The 26,960-nt window shown below is 41.3% G+C and overlaps 1 protein-coding gene across 3 annotated transcripts in view; it reads left to right on the top strand.

The window, feature by feature from the left end:
• The window catches only part of B3GLCT (beta 3-glucosyltransferase), a 410,530-nt gene that overhangs the window by 58,166 nt on the left and 325,404 nt on the right, over positions 1 to 26,960 (top strand). The window contains exon 1 of one of the 3 annotated variants that reach the window (XM_088460252.1): positions 11,486 to 11,646. The exons of the other annotated variants lie outside the window; for them this stretch is intronic. The gene's annotated coding sequence lies outside the window, so the exon portion shown is untranslated. Of the gene's footprint in view, positions 1 to 11,485; positions 11,647 to 26,960 lie in introns of those variants that run through there. 3 annotated transcript variants of the gene reach the window in all.

Here is a 26,960-nt window from a genome sequence, read left to right as displayed (position 1 = left end):
TGACCGACAGCTCGCACCGTTTTGGAGGCGTGGCGTGGGGGTGGCTTCACAAACTGAAGCGTTCCCATGCGAACGCCTGCAGTTTGTGGGCGGCCCCACTGACATCACCAGTGATGTCAGTGAGAGAGCTTCCGGCTCTATTAGAGCCAGAAGCTCTCTGGGGCTTGCGGCCACGAGACCCTACCACAAGGGTCTCGCCGCAAGCCCAATGGTCGTGATGGTCTTGACCATCGCGACCATCATCCTGGCCATCATCCTGGCCGCTCGCAATAGCTGTGTGTGGTCACCCACAGCTATGCGGGTGGCCATGAGGCCGCTCCAAAAAAAAAACGCCCTGATTCAGAGCGAGCATCCGGCTCTGAATCAGGCCCTTAATTTCTATGGTGCTGTGTAACCTTGAGGGAGGTCCATAATGGGACCTTCTTGGTACAAGTGGATGAAATTGGAGAGTGCCCTCAATTATTTTCATATACATACATATACATACACATATATATATATAAGTCCACAAAGTGAAGGCACTACTCCTTGTTTCAATATTCTTATCACAAAACGTGTTTATTCACCACCCAGTAAACACAACACCATTACTGAAGCATGTTGTCCATCCCTTGTAAAATGCATGTAAAGCGGTTCATATAACAGTCAAAATACTTATGAAATCAATGTCTGTCGACTTCGGTCCACTTCAGGGCCGTTCTAGACTCACAAAGACTTGTCAACAATACAGCGTGGTATACAGGTAAGGCGCAACAAACCCCCACATTAGCAGGACTTTTAAACTTTATCCTTGATCTAATCATCATCACACCTGTGTTTCCGGCTGGCGTGCGTTCCAGCCGTCTGCGCATGCGCATGTTTGGTTCAGTCTCCTCTGTCCGCTCCGTGCTCCCGCGAGATAACAAACCACCAACCCACCTCGATGTCACACACTTCCATGTGACCATCAAAACATACGGAGAGCTTGCCAGCGTCACTGCGTTATCATGGCAACGCAATTTGTTAACTCATGCACTAGCATCACTGCGTTATCATGGCAACCCAATTTGTTAACCCATGCACTCTCGCACTTATTCATTTTATTAAATAAGGGAAATATGTTTATCAATCCATACGTACTTATATCGCTAATCCTTACTATTGGGGGGTTGTGTGCCTCACCTATAGTCCAAACTCTAGACATTATAATGTGAAATATATCACCTTTTACATTTGATGCTATCGCTAAATATATTAAAAAACATCTATTAAACATTAAAAAGATATATTCGTGCAAACCTATTAACCACTCTCTTTATATTACCTTAATTATACAAATAGTTTATGCTTGAATCCTATAGACCCATGTTCACTTTAGGAACCATTATTAATTACTACATATACCAATGTGTTATAATCACATGTCTCCACATTGGATCTGGATTAACAAGAAAAACAGACAGAATATTTTTATAAGAAGCAATGGTAGTTAATGTTCTCATTCAAACCCCTAAGAGCAATCGTATTCAGGTTAAAAATCCACCGTGCTTCTTTTTGCAACAAATATTTTTCACGGTCACCACCCCTTTCTAACACTGGGACATGATCAATTAACATGCTTTTCAACATCGATACATGATGTCCCTTTTGCATGAAATGGCGAGCTACAGGTTTATCGCTTCTACCATCATTAATGGCCTGCCTAATTGACATTCGATGATTTGCCATCCGTTCACGGAATGTTCTTACAGTCTTTCCCACGTAATAAAGGCCACAAGGGCACATCAAGATGTAGATAACAAAGGTGGATGTACATGTTAGCCAATGTTTGATCCCAATTCTAATTCCTGTATGTGGATGCGCAAAGTCCTTGCCAGGGATCATGCTGCTGCAAGTCGTACAGCCTAGGCAGCGAAAACATCCCAATTTCTTCCTTTGTAACCATGTGCCTTCCATTTTCTTGTGGAAATTTTTTGTTGGTTGCATAAGTAGCTGTTTGAGATTTGGACCTCTCTTAAATGCTACTATTGGCTTCCTCGCCACACTTTTGAACGCCACATCTGTGCCTATTATTGGCCAGTATTTGTTTACCGCCTTTGCGAAATCTTTTGCTCTGGTGTTATACTGGGTGGTTACTATCATTCTGTCACTAGTTTGTTTTCTCACTCCGTTGACTTTTCTCCCGATGAATATAACGAGCTCTACTCAAACATCTGTTCACCACTTTTTTAGAATAGCCTTGTGTCAAAAATCTTTGCGCCATCTCATTTAACTGTATCTCTGATGATTCCGTCTCAGTGTTGTTACGTATAACACGAATGAACTGTGACACTGGGAGGCCCTCTTTTAGAGCCTTAGGGTGGTGACTTGTTGCATGCAAAATTGTATTCCTGTCTGTTTTCTTCCGAAATAAAGTGGTTCCTAGTCCATTTTCACTCTTAAATATACATACATCCAAAAACTCTATCTTCTCAAATTGTATATTTCTCGTGAATTTAATTGGACACTGTAACTCATTTAATTCATCCACCATCTGGCGGAAAGAATGTTCAGTGTCACGCCATAGGATCAATATGTCGTCTATAAAACGAAAATAGTGCAGAATGCTGGGACCGTATTTTGGGTATATATATTTACATTCATATTGTATCATGTATGAATTTGCGTACACTGGCGCCAAATTAGAACCCATCGCAGTCCCAGCATTCTGCACAAAAAAAGAGTCACCATATTGGAAATGATTGCTTTCCAACACACAATAAACCATGTCACATAAAAAATCTATCGGGGGGCCCACATACTCAGAATATTGCACAGCCTCCCTTATTGCCTCCACACCTTGTACATGCGGGATCACCGTGTAAAGTGATGTAACGTCTAGCGTAGCAAACCATAGATCTTCTGGAATATTATCGATGTTTTTTAATTTAGCCAACAAATCAGGAGTATCCTTGATATAACTTCTACTATTGGAAATTATCGGCTGTAATAGTAAATCAACATACTGTGCCAATGGTTGTAGGACTGAGGATCTAGCGGACACTATGGGGCGGCCCGGTGGTTGCGCCAATGATTTATTTTATCTTTGGTATTGTGTAAAAGATCGGGCATACTGGATGCTCCGTAGTTAATATTTTGGCTAAATATTCATCCAAGTATCCTGCAGACACACCTAGTTGAATTAATGTGTCTACCTTCGATTTTACCGATGATACTGGACTATTATTTACTTTAGTATACACATTCCTATCACTTAATTGTTCCTTAATTTCTTGATCATAATAGTCAAAATCTAGCACAACCACCGCCCCGCCTTTGTCCGCCAGTCTTATTACGATTTTATCATTGTTCTGTAAACTCAAAATCGCTTTTCTCTGTCTAATCGTCAAATTATTGTACACTCTATGTCCAATATTCCCCTCAATATATTCCCTTTCCACCAATCGTAAGAATGTTTTAATGCTACCATTGGTGGAAACAGGATCAAATGTGCTGGAACAATTTCCAAGATTGATCTTCTGTCTACACATATCAGAGTCACTGTCTTTAAAGTAATCACGTAATCTTAATTTCCTACCTAATTTATATAGATCAACTGAAAAATCAAAATCTTGACCCTTGAAAGTAGGGACATAAGTAAGTCCTAACGCTAGAACTGATATTTCATCTTCAGTTAATTCATATTTTGATTAATTGAAAACGTTATCTATCATCGTCTTCGTCTGACCTTTCTTCCACCTCCTCCCCCTCCGCGTGTGGGACCTCTTTCTTCCTCTATGCTCTCTACCTCTACCATTTGTGGGGTCCCTAAAAAAGGAGTATTACCACTTGGGGGTAGGCGACCATTCTGTTCACTCTCAGAAGAGGAATACGACGAATCCACTGAAAATGGCAGTCTACGTCTATTGTTCCTAAATCTCTGTCTGGGTACCCTAGCACCATCTTTTTAATGTTTTTAATAGATGTTTTTATAATATATTTAGCGATAGCATCAAATGTAAAAGGTGATATATTTCACATTATAATGTCTAGAGTTTGGACTATAGGTGAGGCACACAACCCCCCAATAGTAAGGATTAGCGATATAAGTACGTATGGATTGATAAACATATTTCCCTTATTTAATAAAATGAATAAGTGCGAGAGTGCATGGGTTAACAAATTGGGTTGCCATGATAACGCAGTGATGCTAGTGCATGAGTTAACAAATTGCGTTGCCATGATAACGCAGTGACGCTGGCAAGCTCTCCGTATGTTTTGATGGTCACATGGAAGTGTGTGACATCGAGGTGGGTTGGTGGTTTGTTATCTCGCGGGAGCACGGAGCGGACAGAGGAGACTGAACCAAACATGCGCATGCGCAGACGGCTGGAACGCACGCCAGCCGGAAACACAGGTGTGATGATGATTAGATCAAGGATAAAGTTTAAAAGTCCTGCTAATGTGGGGGTTTGTTGCGCCTTACCTGTATACCACGCTGTATTGTTGACAAGTCTTTGTGAGTCTAGAACGGCCCTGAAGTGGACCGAAGTCGACAGACATTGATTTCATAAGTATTTTGACTGTTATATGAACCGCTTTACATGCATTTTACAAGGGATGGACAACATGCTTCAGTAATGGTGTTGTGTTTACTGGGTGGTGAATAAACACGTTTTGTGATAAGAATATTGAAACAAGAAGTAGTGCCTTCACTTTGTGGACTTGTTTTCAGAAGTATCAATTGTGGATACTTCCATGAAAGAGCACACCCAGGATGAAAAGAATTCGATATTGAAGTTACACGCAACACAATTAGAGGTCTTGATGGACTTCCAAGTTCACTCAAAGAACTTGTCTTCCTATTTCCTTAGACCGATGCAGACAAGGTTGAAACGGCCACTGGTAAGAGTTGATGAGAAAGTAAGGGATTGGCATTCTGGCCAACACTGTGATTCAGTAATATTGCCATAGCTGCAGCCTTAAGAATCAGATTTATGATTTACAGACCAATATCTCTCTTAAATGTAGATCTGAAGCTCTTTGCAAACATTTTGGCCAACAGACTGCATCTATTATGCCACATCTGGTCCATCCCGACCAGGTGGGCTTCATATCTAATAGACAAGCTTCAGATAATACCAGACGGCTAATTAATTTAATCTCGCTCAAAACAGATCAGAGCCGACTCTGGTGGTGGCCCTTGACATAGAAAAGGCCTTTGACAGGGTGGCCTGGCCTTTCATTCAACAAACTCTTAACACTATGGGATTTAAGGGAGCTTTCTATAATGGTCTAATCTCACTTTACCACAATCCTTCAGCTTCTGTATGTGTAAATGGCCTCTCCTCGGCTCCATTTCTTATTCGAAATGGTACTAGACAGGGATGCTCGTTGTCCCCACTCCTCTTTGCACTAGTGATGGAGCCTCTAGCCGCTAGAATCAGACTTAATAATAACATCTCGGGTATCACTGTCGGTAACGCAGATCACAAAATTGCTCTATATGCAGATGATGTAATCCTGACGCTAACTGACCCTCACTCTTCTCTACCACATCTTTTACTGAAATAGAGAACTATGGCCAACTTTCAAACTTCAAAATTAATTTGGACAAAACTGAAATGTTAGATATTCGGATCCTCCCAACCTCCCTGCGATTATTACAGTCCACATTACCCTCCGGATGGCAGCCAGACAAATTAACGTATTTGGGCATCTACCTCACCAAGAAGTATTCCCTCTATGCTGCTAACTTTCCAAAATTATTAGCTACTATTGCATCGAATCTTTCCACTTGGGGTAAACTCATGATTTCATGGATGAGCCGTATGACAGCGGTAAAAATTAATATTCTACCACGTCTTTTATATCTATGGCAAACTCTACCGATCCACATTTCCCCAAAAATCTTAAGAAATCTTCAAATTAAGATAACGCATTTCATATGGGCAGGTCGGAGACCACGAGTTAGGATGCACATTCTGCAAAAACATAGCTCGTAGGGAGGCCTGGGTGTTCCCGATTTAGTTAAGTATTTTAGAGCAACTCAGTTGTCAACATGTATTCTATGGCATGCACCCCCCGACCGAAAAATTTGGACAAATATTGAAGCTCATATCCTTCAGACGTATTCCCCTTAGCCTTCTATGGTGTACACCAGCTAACCGCCCGGCCACTATCTCCATTCTTCCTACAGTCCGGTTTACTCTCACAGCATGGGACCCTTTTGTACACGACTATATCAACTTCACTCCTCCCACCCAATTTTAATTCCGTTATGGAACAATCCAGATTTTATCCCAGGTACAACCCATCAATCATTTCAGCATTGGATTAAATACAACATTCTTTTTCCACTTGATATAGCTCCCCTTTGCTACTTCCCAGAGTTTTCTGATCTGCAATCTAGATACTCCCTTCCGCATTAAGTTTTTTTTTTTTTTATCAGTTTTTACAGATCCGTCACTTTTTCCAAACACTCAAAAAAACCAACCTCTCCCATAATTAAAACTCCTATAGAGTAATTATGCCCAAACCATCACACTACCAGAGGCCTAATTTCTACAATATACAAAATCCTCCTTTCTCACAACCAGCCCTTAAAAGAGCCTCATGAGCTGGCCTGGGAAACTGATAGAGGAGAGACTCTGACTCCCGAGGAGTGGACAGAGATCAGATCTGAGATCTCTAAAAGTTCTATTTCGGTTAGGATTAAAGAAAACTCACATAAACTCTATTTCCGCTGGTATCTGGTTCCCTCTCGCCTTCACTCAATATACTCAACGGTCTCCCCGATGTGCTGGAGATTGTGCGGACAACGTGGAACTCTGCTGCATATCTGGTGGTCATGCCCTCACATTCAACAATACTGGAAAAATATTCATGAACTGATTAGAGAAATTGTGGCTGTCCAAATTCCTTCTACTCCGCTATTTACCCTGCTTTCTCGTCCTATTCAAAACACACGACCAGTTCAAAAACTCAATAAACATATTTTAAACACGGCCAAATGCCAAGTAGCAGCTCACTGGAAATTATCAGCTCCCCCCCCCCCCTGTATTCGCTACCATCAACGCAATCTGGATCACTTATAAAATGGAGCGAATATCCTCTATTTTGCATGATACTCCAGATCAATTCATTAATATATGATCCCCATGGACTCCCCACTTTAACGCTGAGCCCCCCCCTTGACTTGAATTTAGAACGACTCTCTCTTAAAGCTATTTATAGATTGATTTTGGTCTGCACTGGTTGGCTTCATTCCTTCACTCCTCCTATCGCCTATTTTCTATTCGCTTTCTTGTCTCATCTATCAACTCCTCCTTTCCTCTTTCTTTGTTCCCTCCCCCTTATCCCTTATATTCTATTTTCTTTTATTCTAGAATATTGATAAGGTATTTCTCTGATTTATTATAACTATAGTCACTAATTTCTGTAAATTTCAGTCGCTTTTTTATACGTCATATCTACTGTTTAATTGTTTATGTGAAAATTTGCTTCAATAAACAGATTAAAAAAAAATAAAAAATTAATCAGATTCATTTGGATGATCTCTCTTCAATTAAACAGGCTAGAGAATGATGTCCCTTTAAGTAGAAATGTAGGAGAAGCTGGACCAGATGCTTGTTGATGGTTGCTAAAAATATTTATTTCAACATTTTTGCAATGCACGTTAATGCATACTGTGCGATTCAACCACTCTCTATGCAGCTGTAGTGTGGGTACAAAAAGTTTACTTACTCTCGCATGAGCCTAATAGAAGAAGAATATTAGCATTGTCCCCTCTCTGCCTCCCCATGTGTGGATTGTGGCATTTTGCTATGCAGTGGTGTGTATCCCACTCCTTGAGAATCAAAAGCCAAGTCAGGATGCCGGTGGACGGGATGCCGTCAGTCGAAATGCCGATGCCGTGATCCCGCCGTCCGGCATAATACGGACGCCGATACCCTGAAGGACATTAGGATACCGGCATCAGCATACTGACTGCCGGAACACTGGACGTTCGGATGGCGGTAAGTATGAGCAGTTAGCCGGGGGTGGGGGGGTTAGGATTTTGTTCCCCTGGAGGGAGATTAGGGTTAGTAGGTTTAGGGTGCGGGAAGGGGGGGGGTTAGGCCCCACTAAAGAAGGGTTATGGGGGGAGAGGGGAGGGTTAGGGTCCTTACCTGCGCCTGTCGGGATTCTCTCCATTCTGCCTTCCAGTGTCGATATTTGAACCGGCTGCTATTCAGCTGCCGGTATCTCATACCGATTCCCTCCAGAATTGTCTGTTGATGCGTAAGGGGTAATGTGATTTTGAGAATATTGCGATTGCAGAATATATCGATTCGGGCGCGATTATATGCGCCGTATGTAATAGAATGCGAATACAGCTTTACTAATAGAGTGTTAGTTATAAAATAGCTGGATTCTCTCCAGAAAAAAAATCGCTGGACGGGCCAGAGGGCAGCTATCTCGCTGTGATGCATATTATTAAATAGAGTTTTTAAAATAATTAAATGACAAAAAATGTACAGGGTGCCCCCACTAAGCTTAATCAGTATTAGCAGTAGTAGGCTGGTCTAGGAAATTATTTGGGGAAAAAAGTGCGCAGGGTCCACCTGTTTTATCGTCTACCAGCACTAAACTGGCTCTTTAAACATCATAAAGTAAAAAGAACAACATTTAATAAAACAAACCCGAAAAAAGCTGTGTTTGCATAAATGAATGGATTTAGCCATTTTTTGTCTGAGGATGTCGACCTTTTGTTAATCTTCCAAGTTGCTTGTAGTGATATTGCAGTTGAAGTCTTGTCTTATTACCTCCTCAAGCCGCTCTGCTGCTTTCTTATTATTTTCTTTATAAGCTACAGCTTCTACTCCTCTAAGATGTCTAATCCCTGACAGCAGCCATATATATATCTAGTCTCTACCCCAGCTAAATGCTTCCATCCTACCTAGACGTGACTCAAGCATATCTCTTCTATGTTGTACTGTACATGTACATGTACTGTATTGCTGAATTCTTGCGCTCTAATCTAGTTTTGCTGATCTTTAATTGCATGAAACCATTTTCACTAAACACGTTGGCAGTTTTAATGATCAGATGAAAACTGGAAAAGCAATTTCTATTCTGCACAGTCCTGCGGTTGTGCTGCGAGGTCCAATGTTCTACTCAGTATGGCGGTATTTTTTGGTTTTTTTACATTATATTTTGCATTTTTATCTTGTTGGGAGTAGTAAACTTTATTTTTTCCCTCTCTTAATCATACTATTGCTATAGATCACATAAATGGAACAAAATGTCAGTTGATGAGATAACTGAGTGTTCTGACTGTGGGGGAATGCACTAATCCTTGTACCAACCAATCCGCTTCTATTATTATTACTGTATTACAGTAAGTAAATTGGACCATAACTGAATGCGTATACCTAATGCATTCTTGTAAAGTGACTGTGAAGTCTTTATTCTGAGACTGTCAGTGGATAAAGCTGCTCTAAGTCATATTACACTGGGGAACAAGAAAAAAAAAATGTCCCAAAAATAAAAATACCTGATTTTTAGTAATTTTTGCACTGATTTTAAATATATATATATATATATATATATATATATATATATATATATATATGGTTTTTTTTTGTGTGAAATTTTTCTTATCTGGTAATGTTTTTGAGTGGCATGTAATTTATTTTTAAAAAGCCCATATATTTACATACTTACTGATCATAAAGGCAAACTTATCGTTAAAAAAGTAGCTTTGTCTGATTTTCTGCTGCACTTTGCTACAGGAATGTCAGGAAAGTGGAGCACCAATTTGCTGGCTAAAGTTTTTTATTTTAGAAATGTCCTGTTGAAAACACATTTGTCACTCAACATACCTTGGGCCTGATTCAGAGCCGTTCGCTATTTGCGGTCGTTCGTTCAAAAACAAGGGGTGGCTATTCAAATGATCCGTTCGCAAATTGCAGTCTGTTCACACCTCTAAGTCTGAATGAGCGAGCAAAACATACGCTCGTTTTTTGATAAAAACGCCCCCTGGCCACACGCACCATACATCATGTCCGCTATTTATTAGATTAATCGAGTACATCGTACAGCGTATGAACTGCTCGCTATTCTTGTGGTTGGTGTTTTCAACCGCTATTTTGCGAGCAGTTCTGAGTTAAAAAAAAACCAAGTGACGTGGTCAATGACGCTGCTGTATTAATTATGCACTCCCTTAAAACGCCCATTTTGACCTTTAAGCACGCCTGCGTTCGGATCTCCACTCCCCGTTTTCAAGCACCTTCCCCTGTTACCACCCACATACGCCTCATTCTGTCACTCAAAATAGCAGGCCCTCGCTATATTGCGTACCAACGATTTTCAGCCGCACTGACTGGTTCGCGCATGCGTACTAAAAACCGTACACATGCGCAGATGTGCGAACATCGCTCGGAACGAGCGTACTGCCGCTAGCGAGTGGCTCTGAATGAGGGCCCTTGTTTTTCAGAAAAAAGTCCAGAGAAAGTTCAAGAATTGCACGTTTAATTACATATTGGTTTGTAAGACATACAGATGTGTCCACATACATCTTACCTCTGTGCACTACAAGTCGCGTTAAACATAACACGTGAGCGCCGTGTGACTCCGAAGCACCGAGCGTCTTTCCATTAAGTTTTTTGACCTTCAAAAGCGCACTACAGGTGCACTACAGGTCGCGTTACACATAACATGTGAGTGCCATGTGACTCGGTAGTCTTTTTGTGCAACTTTTTTCCTTCAAATGTGTCTTAATCGCACAGCTTCTGCTGATTAAAATATGTGGCATGCCTATATTCTGTGTGCGACACCGAGTGCATTTGCATGCTAAATACTATGTTACAGTGTCAGCGGCTGTGACACTGTAACGTAGTATTTTGCATGCAGATACAGCCGCAGTCGCACACAGAATATAGGCATACTGCACATCATTTTAATCAGCAGAAGCTGCTTGTGCGTCCTATTCGCTTCACTGTGCGAATACGAGGCATTTGAATGTGAAAAGTCGCATAAAAAAATGCTCTGCGCTACTGAGTTACACCGCGGCATGGCGTCGACTAGTAGGGCTGTTTAATGCGCAAGGAAGTAAGATGTATGTGGACCTATCTGTGAAAAGGTCACCCACTATTTCACAATAGTTTTTTTTTTTTGTGCAGACACTTTTGAAACTCTGCCACACAGCTTTCTCAACTCTCCTTCAAATCTCTTATCAATTCTCTGATCTGAAATCCTACAAAAATACTTTCTTTAATCTGGGCTCACTGACCTGGGGAACCTTTTTTTTTTTTTTTTTGTTCTTCAGTATCTGAATCCAGTTTGCGTTTTATACATCATTTTAACAAAGTTTTTTTCACAAGTCAAAGCTTGATATGCAAAGGAGGAAGGTTCACATCATCGGGAGCAATAAGTGAACTGTTCACAACATTTTTCTGTGACAAAACGCGTTAAGGCTTCCACTACCAGATTACTCCATTTACTGGAGAACGGAATCATCTTCTATCCGACCACGTTACCCTCACCACAGCCGCCGGTGGGGGACTGCCCAGCACAGTCTCTGAGGACGCTCGGACGGACTTGCAATACATCTGTGCCTATACCAACGGGCCTCACTCCCCGCTACAGCAAGCGCTGGATTATTTATCACTGTGAGCCGGACTCCGGAGACAGACGGAGAAAACCGTGAGTCTCTAACCATTTGTTCCAATAAGTTTGCTGGTCCATATTGGAACCCAGGATATCTATGGATGTTACTATACACTACCTGCTGCTAACAGAGTGACATTCTCACTTCTGCTCACAATTTTTAACTGATTTATATTCATGCACCGACACATTGGAACATTTTTATATCAATGCCGTTGATGGTGCCATGACACCTTGCTAACATTTGATCTATGAGTATCTGTATATTCAAATACGGGATATCCTTGGTTTAGCAGACTGCTGACATTTTCCACAATAAGTATTTCTCTCTCTCATTGTTGATGCTTTTAGGATTTTAATGTAGACTGTATGGTATTCACGTTGTATTTCTTATATTAATTTAATGATATTTATGCGATACTTTTTGTTTTATGTCAATTCCCCATGCGCAGGTCCTTCACATGGTTTTTCTTTTGTCTGTAGTTGCATTAGAACTTCCACAGCTGGTTCTTTAGGACCTGCAGGAAGTGGGAATTTTTATACTCTATTCCACTTTCTGCACATTTGTTTTCCTCCAGTAACTCGGAAGCGCCTTGTTATTTTTCTGTGTTTTTTACCTTACAACATTATTCTTGCCTGGAACAAATTAGGTATGTTTTGTCCAATTAGTCTGAACATAGTGGTTTTGCTTGTTCCGACGGTTTTACTTACAAAAACAACACTACTTAGTGTAACTTGGCTGCAACCTGAGCACAAGCACAAGGGCAATAACCTTTATATCCAAATATACTCCACTAACATTTCTGATACTCAACCTTTTCTAAAGGCAACTTCTTGTTATCGTATAACTTTTTCATGTGCAATAGGTACAGAAGAAAATGTACACACATAAATATAAATGGATTTTTGATCTGGCACTACATTAAAAAACACAAGTGGAATGGAAAAGAAATTCCCTCTTTGTGATTTTGGTGGAATTCTTACTCCAGTGGTTCCAGAAACATGAAATATAAATTATACACTTGTCTATAAAAACAAAGATATTTTATCCACAGCAAACACAACTCAATGTGAACCATATAGCTGGTGTTTAAATGACCTAAATATATGTGACAAATGTACTTATATGTTTAATGTGAAACAACATGAATTACCTCTGAAGACTACATTATAATGCACAGTAAAGACCTTTACCTCAAACAGCACTATGAGCACTACTCGTAATTACCTCTGAAAGCGATCATAAAATTGCAGTTATTAAAGGTCTGGAATAGGTCTAGGAAAATATATAAGATTTATTTCTAATATACACATGAAAAATCATAAAATATAGGTAAAAATATTGACATGTAATTGCCATCAAAGTGCCACATATAAATGCCACAAAAGTTAGGCTAATCACTCCAACGCATTTCAAGACACAATTGGTCTTTTCCTCAAGAGATGCCTGTGTATTGAAACGCGTTGGCCCATTGGAGAAAAGCAGGAACACACCTATTAAAAGACTGCATGAGGTTCAGAGGCTTGGTAAATTCCAGAATTTCCTGACCACCAACTCTGGCTTCACTCAGGTGGGGTGATTATCCTGACTTTTCTGGCATTTATATGCCACTTTGATGGCAATTACATGTAATTTTTTATCTTATAAGTCCTGTGCGAATCTGCTTGCATTTAGCATCTTTTTCACCTGAAAATGCGTCTTTACGATGCAGTTGAGATGGACCAGGAGACTGTGCTGATTAATTTGATATGCAACACTTGTATATCTGTGTGCGACTAAAGCTGGGCATACAGGCTACAATTATTGGGGCGATCTGCCCGATATCCGCGGATCGCCCCTATAATTGTAGCGTGTGTGCGGACGACTAAGGGTTAAATATCGCTTATTTGGGCATGCCGGATCGTCCACCATGCCCGTCCGATGCTATATTTGTGCCTTAAAATGTCGGCCGCATCGGACAGTGTATGTCCAGCTGCGGCCAACAGACAGACAGACATTTCCTGTGTTCTTCACATGGTAGAACGGGAAAATGTCTCCTCCCCCATGGGTGAAGCGCAGATGTTGGGGCTAATACACTGTGAGATATCTCACAGTGTATGCCACCGACATCTGCGGGCTGACAGGCATTTTATCTGGACGTGTATGCCCAGCGTAAGTCTGTAAATGGAATTTAAGTATTGGTAGTTTGTTGATCTATTTTCTTGCATATAACTGTCTTCATATAATCTCGCATTGTTTGCATGGTGCAGTAGGGCTTTGAAACATATGTATTGTGCTGAAGGTAAGCAAACAAGACTCCAAAGTCCAGCAAGTTGAACTGTCAGAGCACAGAGTTCAGATGCAGAGTGCGCCGACAGTCAGTGGGTCTATCATGTTTCCCTGCTTTCATTGGGAGTAATGTGAAAAACCAAGGCGCTAATACCTAGAAGAATATCAGGGGCTTGCTATAGTGTACACTGCACCTGTTTGGCAGCCAGCCCTCCGAATATGGGGAAAACTGGATAATCCGGAAACGTATGTAACTAGTAAAAGAAAATTGTGTAGGGCGCTATTCAAATGATACTGTATATTTAATGACACATAATCATAACACATGTAATAGACAATAAATGGTCATAGCTAAAATCTAGAGGCAAAGAAATAATTCAAAGATAATAAAAAAAAAAAATTAATAATGAAAAATAAAAGACCAAATAAAATAATTAGACAGAAAAGTCAATATGCACCACACAAAAATGCATTATATAACATATACAAAAACACTAACTCCTATAAAGCACCAATCAATGCTGCTTAGCAACATAGAAACAAGAAGAAGTAAAAAAAAGTAATGTTGTAGTCTTAAAATGTCACAATTGTAACTCCATACAGGAGCGATAATATGTATCCTTTAAAACAACCCACTGTTTGTAAAGAAGGGATTTTTTTTAGCACAGTTCCCAGGAGATAAATCGATATGTATAGAGCTTCCTGTTTTGCAAATATATAGCAATTCCAATTAGGAAGAGAAAAAAAACTGTAAATGAATCCAGATAATTCACTGGTAATGGTTAGGCTGTGGAGTTTCAGCATGGGTTGCCGGGGCAGATTTGAACAGCATGCAAATTTTAACCCCAATGGTATCCCTTGTGTCAGTCACGGTGCTGCATGGCAGATGCAAAAGCCAGCAGTATTATTACCAGTAGCCGTGTATCTTTCAGGTGTAGCAGAGAACCACAATCGTGGGAAGCGGCAGCCCATAGACCCTTAGCCTGTTCCACAAGTGAGCACTTGTTACACGTTTCTCCGCCTCAAGCCCATCCGCGGTTTCCTCAATGTCTTTGATTGATTCCTGAATTAATTTAATCAATGAACAATGATTGTGGAGTCATTTTATTGTGCCCAAAGTACTATATTATTGATTATTTTCACCCTTCTTGTATTACACACCATTGAGCGTTCAACCATTGTATGATTTAACGTACATGCTTTCTTTAAAGTATACAGTATATGATTTTTCTTTCAGTTGAGCCACAGATGATTTATATGGCTCAAATATAGGATGTAATACAGACTACCTTGACAATTATCTCCATGAATTATCTATATTATTTTTGAAGGTACTTTGCTGCAATGTATTTGCTGCGTGTCTAGACAGATTTACATTTGGGAGGGCCATGCCCAAACTCTATTTTTACACCGTAATGTAATATTTAAGCTGTCCAATATTTGTGGGTTACATACAAAAGCAGCCAGTGTTTAGCCTGCATGCAAAATTAAATAAATAAAGATATGTATTTGCATCCTTTGTATTGCAGCATGGTTTGTTCTAGATACAAAGTTACAGTACTTGCTATTTTCACCATCTGCACTTATGCTATTTTATAGCGGCATTCCTCCCAAACCATCTGTCTAATTCTAGAAGCCTAAGTTAGTTAAGCGAATACTATATGAGAAACCGTCATGGCCATTTGGGTTTATGGAATGTGACATCTCGCTAATTTCTTCATCCGTAATTTCCTTATTAAGATGAGTCTGCAATTTACATGTTGCTTAATTGTCATTAATAGAGTGTCGTCTAGTTTTGTGTGTTATATAAAATTGGTAATTGATTTACATCATCATTTGATTTTGTTTCATATTGGAACATTGTTTCTCTCACCTACAATAACATATATGGGGTCTCATTCAGACCCGGTCGCAAGTGCTGAGTGCTCGCAACTGGGTCGATGTTAAGACCCTGCGCACGGGCAGCGGCAAGCCACGGAGCGAGAGAGAAATTCTCCCGCTTCGGAGCTCACTACAAAAGGGGCGGCTGTCGATGTTGATCGATAGCTCGCCCCGTTTTGTAGGCGGGGAGGGGGGGTGGCTACACAAATGGAGGCGTTCCTGACGGAACACCTGCCGTTTTGTGGGCGGCGGCACTGACATCAGCAGTGATGTCAGTGGGCAGCTTCCTGCTCGATCAGAGCAGGAAGCTCCCTGGGGCTTGCGGTTGCCGAGACCCAACCTTAAGGTCTCGTTGCAAGCCCCGATGGTCGCGATGGTCTTCACCATCGCAACCATCACACTGGTCGGTCGCTAAAGCTATGGGTGGTAACCCACAGCTTAGCTAGCGACCAGGAGGCCGCACTTGAAAAGGCAAGCGGCCACCCTCATTCAGAGTGAGCGGTCGCTTCTTGCGACCGCCTCTGAATGAGGGCCATAGTTTGCTGTTTTATTAGATTACACTTCTTGTTTTTTTTTTCTTTTAAGCAGTCGGTTTTGTTACTTTAAGTAGACTTCTGTCAGTCTCTTCTAGTTTGTTAATTATTTTTTGGCATTGATAAGGTATTTGTAAATAGAATCTGTGTGTCTGCAGATGCTTTATTCTAAGGTGGGCGGTTAGGGATAAAAAGGAAGCACCTCAAGGTTCTTTATAATTTAAAGTACAGTAAAGAATTATTCCATTGTAATATATTACACAGCAAATAAGACAGTTTCTATACACAGAATTTCTTCACAAACAGCACAATAAAATACAGACAATAAAAAAAGGAGATCTAATCTGGATGCTTTCTCTCACAGTAAACTGGACACATGTTTCAAATAGTATCCTTGTTATTATATTATTCCCTTGTTTAGTGGTAAGGTTAAAACCTATTTATCAAGCCTGCAATCCAGAATTGATAGCTTCTTCTAACAAAAAACAACTTAGTTGCTTAGTCAGTATAAAATATAAAATATGCATATGCCCGTTCATGTAGTAACCGTATAATTACACAAATGGTATGAAGTTATCATACCCGATACAGGGCCTGATTCACTACCGATCGCAACCGCGATTGTGCACGCAATCATCTGATTGTTGCATTCTGCGCATGCATCACAGTGCGCATACACTAACCGGCCACTGCGATCAGGACTGCGATTGCAGTGACTACATAGACCCATCACAGAATGATTGACGGGAAAAGTGCAGCTTGTGGATGGTGACAGAGAGGTGGTCGGCGAAACACTGGCGTGCCAGTGCATTTGAACGCCATTGCATGCGCGTGCATAAATTATCCACTGCGATGCCGTACTCATACCGTGCGATGAAGTTAGCACTTCCTGAGTAAGGTCAGAGCTTGTGTAAGTGTGCGTGAGGCTGCGATGGTACCGATGATTTCGCAGTCTTGCTAAACATTACGGATGTGTGTAAGGTAAGGTGGGCGTCCTTATGTTGTGCTGTGACGGCATAGCGATTGCAATGGATTAGCATACTATCGCAGTGAGACTGCATGATTAATCGCTATTGCAATAGCATTAGTGATTCTTAGTGAATCAGGCCCACAGTGCACTGTAAAAATAAATGTAAATATAAAAAAGGGGTAGATCTCACGGCTTCTGTGGCAGGTTCGCTAGTGTGGAGAAATCCCACCACACTTGTTCAGTTTTCTACCGTGCTCCACAGCATTAAAGACCTTTTTATATGGTCTAGATTTAGTGGGGTAGCTCCACTTGCCGTGTATGATAATCAGCTCATTTAAATATTTGGATAGCTGTAGTCGGAGGACTAAGGTGCCAGACGATATTACCTCTGCCACGCTTTTTTCTAAGGTGTGCGCCTATTTGGTCCAGGAATTAGCCAGCTGTACCTGCTCTTATGCTAAGATTCAAAGCTAATAGTTTTATCTCTGAGTATAGCCTCATGTACCTTCTGTTTGGTGTGACCACATCAAATCATTAGCGCCATCAACAAATGGTCAGACCATGTTGTTAGGCTGGATGTTTACTTGAGATTGTGTCTTCAACTGTTGGATACATCTTCGGTTCATGTCAAATCTGAGAAGGTTTTTGTGGGGACAGTAGTATGGGTAGGGGCGCTGAGAGGGGGGGGGCAGGTACTGATTGTCTGGGCTTGCTGGAGGGGCCTGGTGGGGGCCCAGGTCTGCCGCTCCCCTCCCTCCCCTTTCTAAAGCTGGCCACACATCTAAAGATTCTGTCCAACCAGCCAACTAGTTGAATGGTTGGAATGAAAATCTGGTAAGGTATACAATCAGCAATTTGCTCCCAAACGCTGGAAAATGGACCAAAATTGTTGTTTGAACAAATTGTTTAGCTCACACATTTAACAAACTTGTCTGACGACCATTTTCATCTGTTTTCTGGCATTTAGGAGCAAATTCCTGATCATCATTCACTACCGTACGTTACCAGATTTTCATTCCAACCAATCAACAAGTTGGCTGGTTGGATGTAAGTTGGTCTAGTGTGTGGCCAGCTTTAGTCCTGTCATTGGCAGCAGTGAGTGTGTGCTGGGCTGCAGGGAGTACAGGGAGGCTGCTGTCTCTTCTAGCTGCACCTGATAGAAGGAGGGAGAGTGATTGCATCGATCGTGCCCCTCCCCACTGCTGCAGGTTGTTTTTTTTAAGTAGTTACTTTAGGCCACGCCCCCTTGACAATACCTGGGCCCGGCCTGAGTATAGGGAGTACGAATTCTTTAAAGGTAGTATTATGTTCTGTAAAAATACCTTGTTTCCATATCTGCCCACCTTTGTTCCCTATACAGGGATGGACTGGCCATCTGGCACTTCTGGTAAATGCCAGAAGGGCCGATGGGCTGTCCTGGTCTAAAAGTCCAGCAGAGCAGCCCAGCCTCCCGGCCCTCTGCTTGACCGGGATACTGAGAAATAGGGGCGTGTCATAAAGCTATGCCCCGTGACACGCTGGCCGTGCTTTAGGTCTGTTTCAGTTATTATAGTGCAGACCGCAGACACTCTCATTGGCTTCTGCACCCATGCCCGGAGCCGGGCTGGAGCTCACTCATGAGCTCCGCCTTCCGGCACCCGCAGTAGGTGAAGGCAGAGATGTCATTACGTCTCTCCCATAGTGCCGAGCGGGCCATGAGGACGGAGGAGCAGACTGCGGCCGGCGCAGAAGCGGAGATTCAGGTAAGTATTGTTTTTTGTTGATGTCTATGTATATGTAAGGGGCACTACATATTGGGGACCACTACTAGGGGCACTGCATAATGGGGACCACTATTGGGGGCACTGCATAATGGGGATCACCACTGGGGGCACTGTATAAGGGGCACTACTGAGGGCACTGCATAGGGGGCCCACTGCTAGGGGTACTGTATAAGGGCCACTACTGGGGGCACTGCATAGAGGAGACCACTACTAATGGCACTGTATAAGGGGCACTACTTGGGGAAGTGCATATGGTGACCACTATTGGGGGCACTGCATAGGGGGACCACTATTGGGGGCACTGCATAGGGGGACCACTATTGGGGGCACTGCATACGGAGACCACTATTGGGGGCACTGCATAGGTGGGCACAGTATTAGGGGCACTACTGGGGGCACTGTATAGGGGAGACCACTATTGAGGACACTGTATAAAGGGTACTGCATAGAGGGGATCACTACTGGGGGCACTGCATAGGGGGGCCACTACTGGGGGCACTGTATAAGGAGCACTACTGGGGGCACTGTATAAGGGGCACTGCATAGGGGGGGCACTATTGAGGGCACTGTATAAGGGGCACTACTTGGGGAAGTGCATAGGGCGATCACTACTAGGGGCACTGCATAAGGGCGCTCTGTATAAGGGGCACTGCATAGGGGGGCACAGTATAAGGGGCACTACTGAGAGTACTGTGTAAAAGGCACTACTGGGAGCACTGCATAGGGGAGACCACTATTGGGGGCACTGTATAAGGGGCACTGCATTGAGGAGACCACTACTGGGGGCACTGTATAAGGGGCATTGCATAGGGGGGGCACTATTGAGGGCACTGTATAAGGGGCACTACTTGGGGAAGTGCATAGGGCGATCACTACTAGGGGCACTGCATAAGGGCGCTCTGTATAAGGGGCACTACTGAGAGTACTGTGTAAAAGGCACTACTGGGAGCACTGCATAGGGGAGACCACTATTGGGGGCACTGTATAAGGGGCACTGCATTGAGGAGACCACTACTGGGGGCACTGTATAAGGGGCACTGCATAGGGGGGGCACTATTGAGGGCACTGTATAAGGGGCACTACTTGGGGAAGAGCATAGGGCGATCACTACTAGGGGCACTGCATAAGGGCGCTCTGTATAAGGGGCACTGCATAGAGCGGCACAGTATAAGGGGCACTACTGAGAGTACTGTGTAAAAGGCACTACTGGGAGCACTGCATAGGGGAGACCACTATTGGGGGCACTGTATAAGGGACACCACTAGGGGCACTGCATAAGGGGAGCTACCACTGGGGGCACTGTATAGGTGGGACCACTACTGGGGGCACTGTATAGATGGGACCACTACTGGGGACACTGTATAATGGGGACCACTATTGGGGCACTGTATAATGGGGACCACTACTGGGGGCACTGTATAAGGGGCACTATTTGGGGAAGTGCATAGGGCGACCAATACTGGGGGCACTGTATAAAGGGCACTGCATAGGGGGACCACTATTGGGGGCACTGCATAGGGTGGCACAGTATAAGGAGCACTAATGGGGGTACTGTGTAAGTCGCATTCCTAGGGGGCACTGTATAGGGGAGACCACTACTGGGGGCACTGTATAAGGGGCACTACTTTGGGCACTGTATAGGGGGGACCACTACTGGGGGCACTGCTACTGGGGACTTTGCATAAGGGGCACTACTACAGTGGGCATTGCAAGAGCACTACTCCTGGGAGCATTAAGGTGCATAAGGAATGGAAAGGAATGTTCCAGAGTGACGAGATACGATGGTGTGTCATGTTAACATTTTTCAGTGGCCATGTCCCTTGTGGCATGTGACCATGCCCACTTTTCTGGTGCAAGTGCCATGATATTTTATTATGGTGCTAAACAAATATAATCTCTTTATACAAATAGCTACGTTAACAGCAGCTAAGAAGTGCTAAAAACTCCATATTCTGACAATTGATTTCAAATGTCAACATGGTTCAGGTTGGTCCTTACTTATCTATTCTTCTGGCTGGACATACACATGTCCCAACCCATGCAGTTCTTCTTTTCTGCCTGGGTTGTCGCTTTATTCTCTGGTGCTTCTAGCACCAAATCCCATACAGTTTGTTGCATCAGCTGAGTAGAGTAAATATAGTGACTCAAATAAATAATGTATCACAGCTTGAGCGATTTCTTTGCAGGTGCAAAGGAAATTTTTTTTTAACCCTTAGTCAATTAATTTGTCACATATATAAATATATTTTGCAGTCAAAGCGTTCACCTTAGTAATTGATTAATATTAAATACATAAATTGTATAACCAGACTTCTATAAAAGTATAAATGTCAAATAACATAATCTCAAACAAAAAATTATTATTGAATAAAGGAAATTATAATAAATATAATATCAATCTATATATAGATCTGTGCAGATACATATGCAAAAGAATATACGTTTACATAGAAATATAAATGTGTATATATAAAAAACTACAAAAATTAATAAATACAAACAAAAATGTACAAAATTAATCAATAAAGAAATATATAGATACACATGAAAAATAAATGTTTTTGAATAAATACCTATAAACTGATAATCAATAAAAATCAGGATGATTGACATGAACAGAAATCATAACAGAAACTGTCCTTAGATTGGACATATATCGGTCATTTACATAAAATAACATTAAATAATAAAGTATAATATTATAATCAAAAATAAATAAATAGGTAGTGGTAAATAAGTAAATATATGATGAGTGTTAAAAACACACTAAACATCCTAATCCTTTTACAACATCGAAGGAAAGAGAGACTGATAGGTTGCTTGGAATGGTAGCTTCTGCCCCAAAATTTATATCTAAATTTAATAAATCAGCCACTCAAATTAGGGCAATTAATAATAAGAATTCTCCAGTCCGCTTAACTGATCGATTATTACAAGAGTCTATTCCTAGCAAACCAACTGTGATTTTTAAAAGAGCTGAGAGCCTTAAGAACATTTTGGCCCCTAGCCACTTTTCATTGAAAGGAGGGAAAGAGGCATCTAGGGACAACTGTGGGTTAGCTGTACAGCCTCAAGGTTGTTTCAAATGTGGAGCTGGTAGATGCCTGACTTGTTCCTATAATCAATATATATGTAATCAACAAAGCTAAAACAAAGCTAAAACTTTTTTATCCACCATCACAGGAGAGCAGTTCTCTATTAACTCCTTTATCAATTGCAATTCTGTCTGTCATCTATTTGTTGGAGTGTGGGTACCATAGACAGTATGTTGGCAGAACTACTAGAATGGTCAAAAATTGATTTTTAGAACACTGAAGGAACATCATTAAGGGTGTTCATTTACACAGTCTATCTCGCCACTATGCAGAAAAACATAATAAGAATCCTGCCTGCCTTAAATTAACAACTATTGAACTAATTAAACCTTCTAACAGAGGTGGAAATAGATATAGAAAACTTTGAGATAGAACTTTTGGATACACAAACTAAGGACCCTCTGTCCGGACGGACTTAATGAGTGTATCGAAATTGAGGTGGATTAGTCCCACTATGTGTGTTTAGTGTTTAGCGGTCTTAACTCCATGGTTGACTATTGTGGTGATTCTTCTTCTTTTTTTACATTATCTTGGTACATGTACTCCTTTCCTCCACTGGGTCATCTCTGACTAGATGTGAATAGAAAAGGATTAGAATGTTTACTGTGTTTTTTAGCACTCATCATTTATTTACTTATTTACCACTACCTATTTTTTTATTTTTTTTATTATTTAATGTTATTCTATGCAAATGACTGATATATGTCCAACCTAAGGACAGTTTGTTATTTCTGTTCATGTAAATCATCCTGATTTTTATTGAGTATCAGTTTATAGGTATTTATTCAATAACAACATATTTATTTTTCATGTTTATCTATATATTTCTTTATTGATTCATTTTGTAAATGTTTGTTTATTTTTGTAGTTTTTTTTTATATATACACATGTATATTTCTATGTATACGTATATTCTTTTGCATATGTATCTGCACAGATCTATATATACATTGATATTATATTTATTATAATTTCCTTTACTCAAAAATAATTTTTGGTTTGAGATTATTTGACATTTATACTTTTATAGAAGTCTGGTTTATATAATTTATGTATTTAATATTAATAAATTACTAAGGTGAACGCTTTGACTGCAAAATATATTTATATATGTGACGAATGAATTGACTAAGGGTTAAAAAATTTTTTTTCCCTTTCACCTGCAAAGAAATCGCTGAAGCTGTGATACATTATTTAATTAACTGAGTCACTATATTTACTCTATCTTGGAGCCTTATCCACAATCCTCTGATGAACCTTCAGGCTTGAAGGGAAACGCGTTAGGTCTTTGGTATCTCCGTGACCACCCGCCCTGCAATTATTTTCTGACAAACACCGGCAACACACCTTGCTTTAAACAAGATCCCAAGCAGACGCGCTAAGGTACACTTGACGGCTGACAACCTTTCCCCATCTGCCGTGACGACTAGTGCTGATTCCACCTGGACATATTGTCAATTGGGTCAAGATGCAGTAAGTTTATCCATCAATTAGGATTTCATCTACGACCTGTCACCACACTACTGCTCTCTCTGCTAGAGACTTCCTGCATACTGCGGTCATTGAATTAGGGTTGAGATTTACTCCCCCACAACTCTCACTAGTATTAATATTAACTGCGGACCCTCTGGGTGTTTTCCAGTACAAGACTGATTACATCATAACCTGATGTCACTGAGCTTGTGCACAGCCAGTGACACAGATACTGGAATCCCCTAATGAGGAGGAGGAAATTTATCTCCATTTAACAGTACTTTAACTACCAACAGTGTGGCCTTATATGTCTGCCTTTGGCTGGTCTGAATTTACCATAGAGAAAGAGACTTGTTACTGTTGCATACAATTGGATATTTGGTTTCAGGTTCCGGGAATCACTGAATTACACGGAGCGGTTTTATTTATTTTCCCCTTTTTTTTTTTTCTCACAGAGACTGTTTTTTATTTAGTTTACCAGCATAATTGTGATTGATACATTTAGAGTAATTCATTGTTTTTATATTTAGTTTAGCAGCATAATTGTGATTGATACACTTAGAGTAATTCATTGTTTTTATAAAGGGAATTATTCCTTGTATTTTTCCTTGTATTTTTAATTGTGTTTTTAATTGTGTTTATATGTGATAACCCTTTATTAAATTTATTGCAAACCAGACTTCTTTATTGGTCTATCTCATTACCTTGTATAGCGCAATTTATTTTTAGTTATATGTATTATCAGTTTGGAGGCTGCAGACACCTCTTTGCAAATTGCTGCAATCTTTGTATGATTTTGATCAATTCAATATATATGTGAAGGGCATTTTGGTTCTAGCGCCGTCAGATTTATTTGAATTTGGGAACATGGTTTTCTTTCATGCCACTCTACGTAATGTCTGGCCAGAAGGGTAGTTACTGTAACTTCTAATAGATGTACACTTTGCCAATGTTCACTGTTCACATGATCCTCTGGAAGGAGATTAGATTTAGTTTGGTAGCACTTCATTGGTGTTGTAGAGTTTGAAAGATAATAATTGAAGTGTTTTTTCGAAAGAAGGCCTTGGCAAATCATCCACCACATGATGTATGGAAGCAATCTCCATTTCCAGCCTGAAGTTGGCAGAACAATTTGTAGGGTGGATCGAACAGGTTTGAAAACCAGACTGAACGGTTCAGACTGTTTTTCAGTCATTTTCAAGCTGTAAACAATCATATTTCATTACCATACACGGAATGACAATTGTTCAAACTAGTTGTTTAGTTGGCTGGTTTGCCCGATCAACTTTCAGTATATGGGCAGCTTTGGGGATGGATTCTGAGTTGGCCGGATCTCTGTGCACGGACGCAAGTGGCGAGTTTTTGCATACAGCGCATGTGCAGATGTGAATTTACGCTTTTTATATCTCCACCCTATTCTTAATCGTATGGAACTCAGGGCCTGCTTCAGAGATATAAGCAATGCCCATATTTATATTCAGTAAACTGCGCGTGAATTAAAGTACATGACCATAGTCGCCAGCAGCGAGTTTATATTCACAGTCTGACACACACAGAGCGTTTGGGTAAGGCAACGGGGAATGGTGGCAAAAAACGAAGGCTTGTTGCAACATTTGCATATTTTCGCACAGCAGCAGCTTACAGGATCGCAGCTGCGAAGCCATTAGTGTAATCTCTGAATCAGGCTTCAGTCTGATCTGTCTTTCTGTGAAATTGGATGTTTAGGGGCGGTAACAATGAGTGCACGCGGAACAGCCCTGACTCGTAGGAGTGCAATGGGAGTGTCAGACGTACGGGGAAGGAAAGCCTGTATCTGATAGATGTCTTGCGTCTAGCGTTTGGTGTAAGTGCCGATACTAATGACTGTTTTGGTGACTGGCCTAAAATCAATGTGCTGCCTGGCTATCCATTTCCACGTGCACAAACCCCAGCGAGCATTAGCCCTACAGATTCTCGCATAAGGTAGTAAATCAGGCCTCCACGGCTCACAGGCCTAGTACTGCCACTTTGCCTGTGACTCAGAATTATCCACTTGTGCATATTTTTTTCTGTATTCAAACAAACAGCAAGAAAAAAATGGAAGTTCTTGCTTGGGCATTAATTAACTTTTCAAAACACATAAATTTTCATAATAAAATAGTATTCATTCTAGCACCCTGCACCTGTCTCAACCCGTGCAGTACCTCTATCCTGCCTGGGATGTCGCTCTATACTCTGGTGCTTCTAGCACACGCTCTATCTCAGCAGGTGGTTGCATCAGCTGAGTGTGCTAGAAGCACCAGAGCAGATAGCGATACCTCAGGCAGGAAAGAGGAACTGCACGAGTTGTGACAGGTGCAGGGTGCTAGAATGTACACTATAGTGTGCATATAAAAGTCTGATCTAAACACCTCCCAGTGTAAGAAAGGGGACATGTTTCTGAGCTCCAAGAAACTTTGATGCATTCTGAAATATATCCTGTACATCTTGAAGGAGCTATAATTATAAGGCTATTCTACAGTACATATTCAAATGTCAGGGCTACTCTGTTCATGCAAAATATTTCAGCTACTCTGCATCCAATATGTATAACATTTCTGTAGGGTTTTGTATAGTGGGCATGCAGTTATTATGTCGACAATCAGTATGTCTACATAAAATATGTCAAAAGCACAATACCGACTGCATTATACTAACATGGTTATAGTGCTACTTAAAGCATTTTCAGCCTGTTAGCATTATAATTTTATGATGCTCTAGTATGAAAATGCTTTTGGTAGCATTACAACTGTGTCTGCATAATGGTGCCAGTATTGTGCTTTCAATATGGTCACTGTCAACATACTGATTGTCGAACACATGTTATATTTTCCCTATAACAGAATCGTACTTTGCTGAAATATACAGGTCCCGTGGTACTTTGCTAATGCCGGGTGTCATTTTCCCGAAAACACAATGCGAATAGGATGCACCAGTAGACTGCGCTGATTAATTTGATATTCAACACTTGTATATCTGCCAAATCAAATTGTGTATTACCATCAGGGGCGTATCTACCCATTGGCCAGGATGGCACTCGCCAGGGGCGCCGACCAAAGGGGGGGCGCCTCCCGGCAGTGCCACCAGTAGCCAAGGGGTGGACAAGTCCCCCGGCCCCACAAGTGTAGGGCAGACCGCAGTGATAGTGGTCTGCCCTACACAGTTTACAAACACACAGCTGCCAGCGGCGGCTGTGTGTTTGTAATAGCAGCCAGTTAATGAGAGTCAGACAGACTCTCATTTGCTGCTGCGTCGTCCGCAGAGGGAGCCGGCTGGAGCTCACTAAGCATGTGATGGGAGAGACGTCATACGTCATGAAGTTTCTCCCATGCAGGAGAAGAGCGGCCG

This window comes from Taudactylus pleione, unplaced genomic scaffold (assembly GCF_031769625.1).
Source record: "Taudactylus pleione unplaced genomic scaffold, aTauple2 ptg000043l, whole genome shotgun sequence".
NCBI lineage: Eukaryota > Metazoa > Chordata > Amphibia > Anura > Myobatrachidae > Taudactylus > Taudactylus pleione.
Note: the sequence above shows the minus strand (reverse complement) of the source record. Positions and strands in the feature narration are given on the sequence as shown.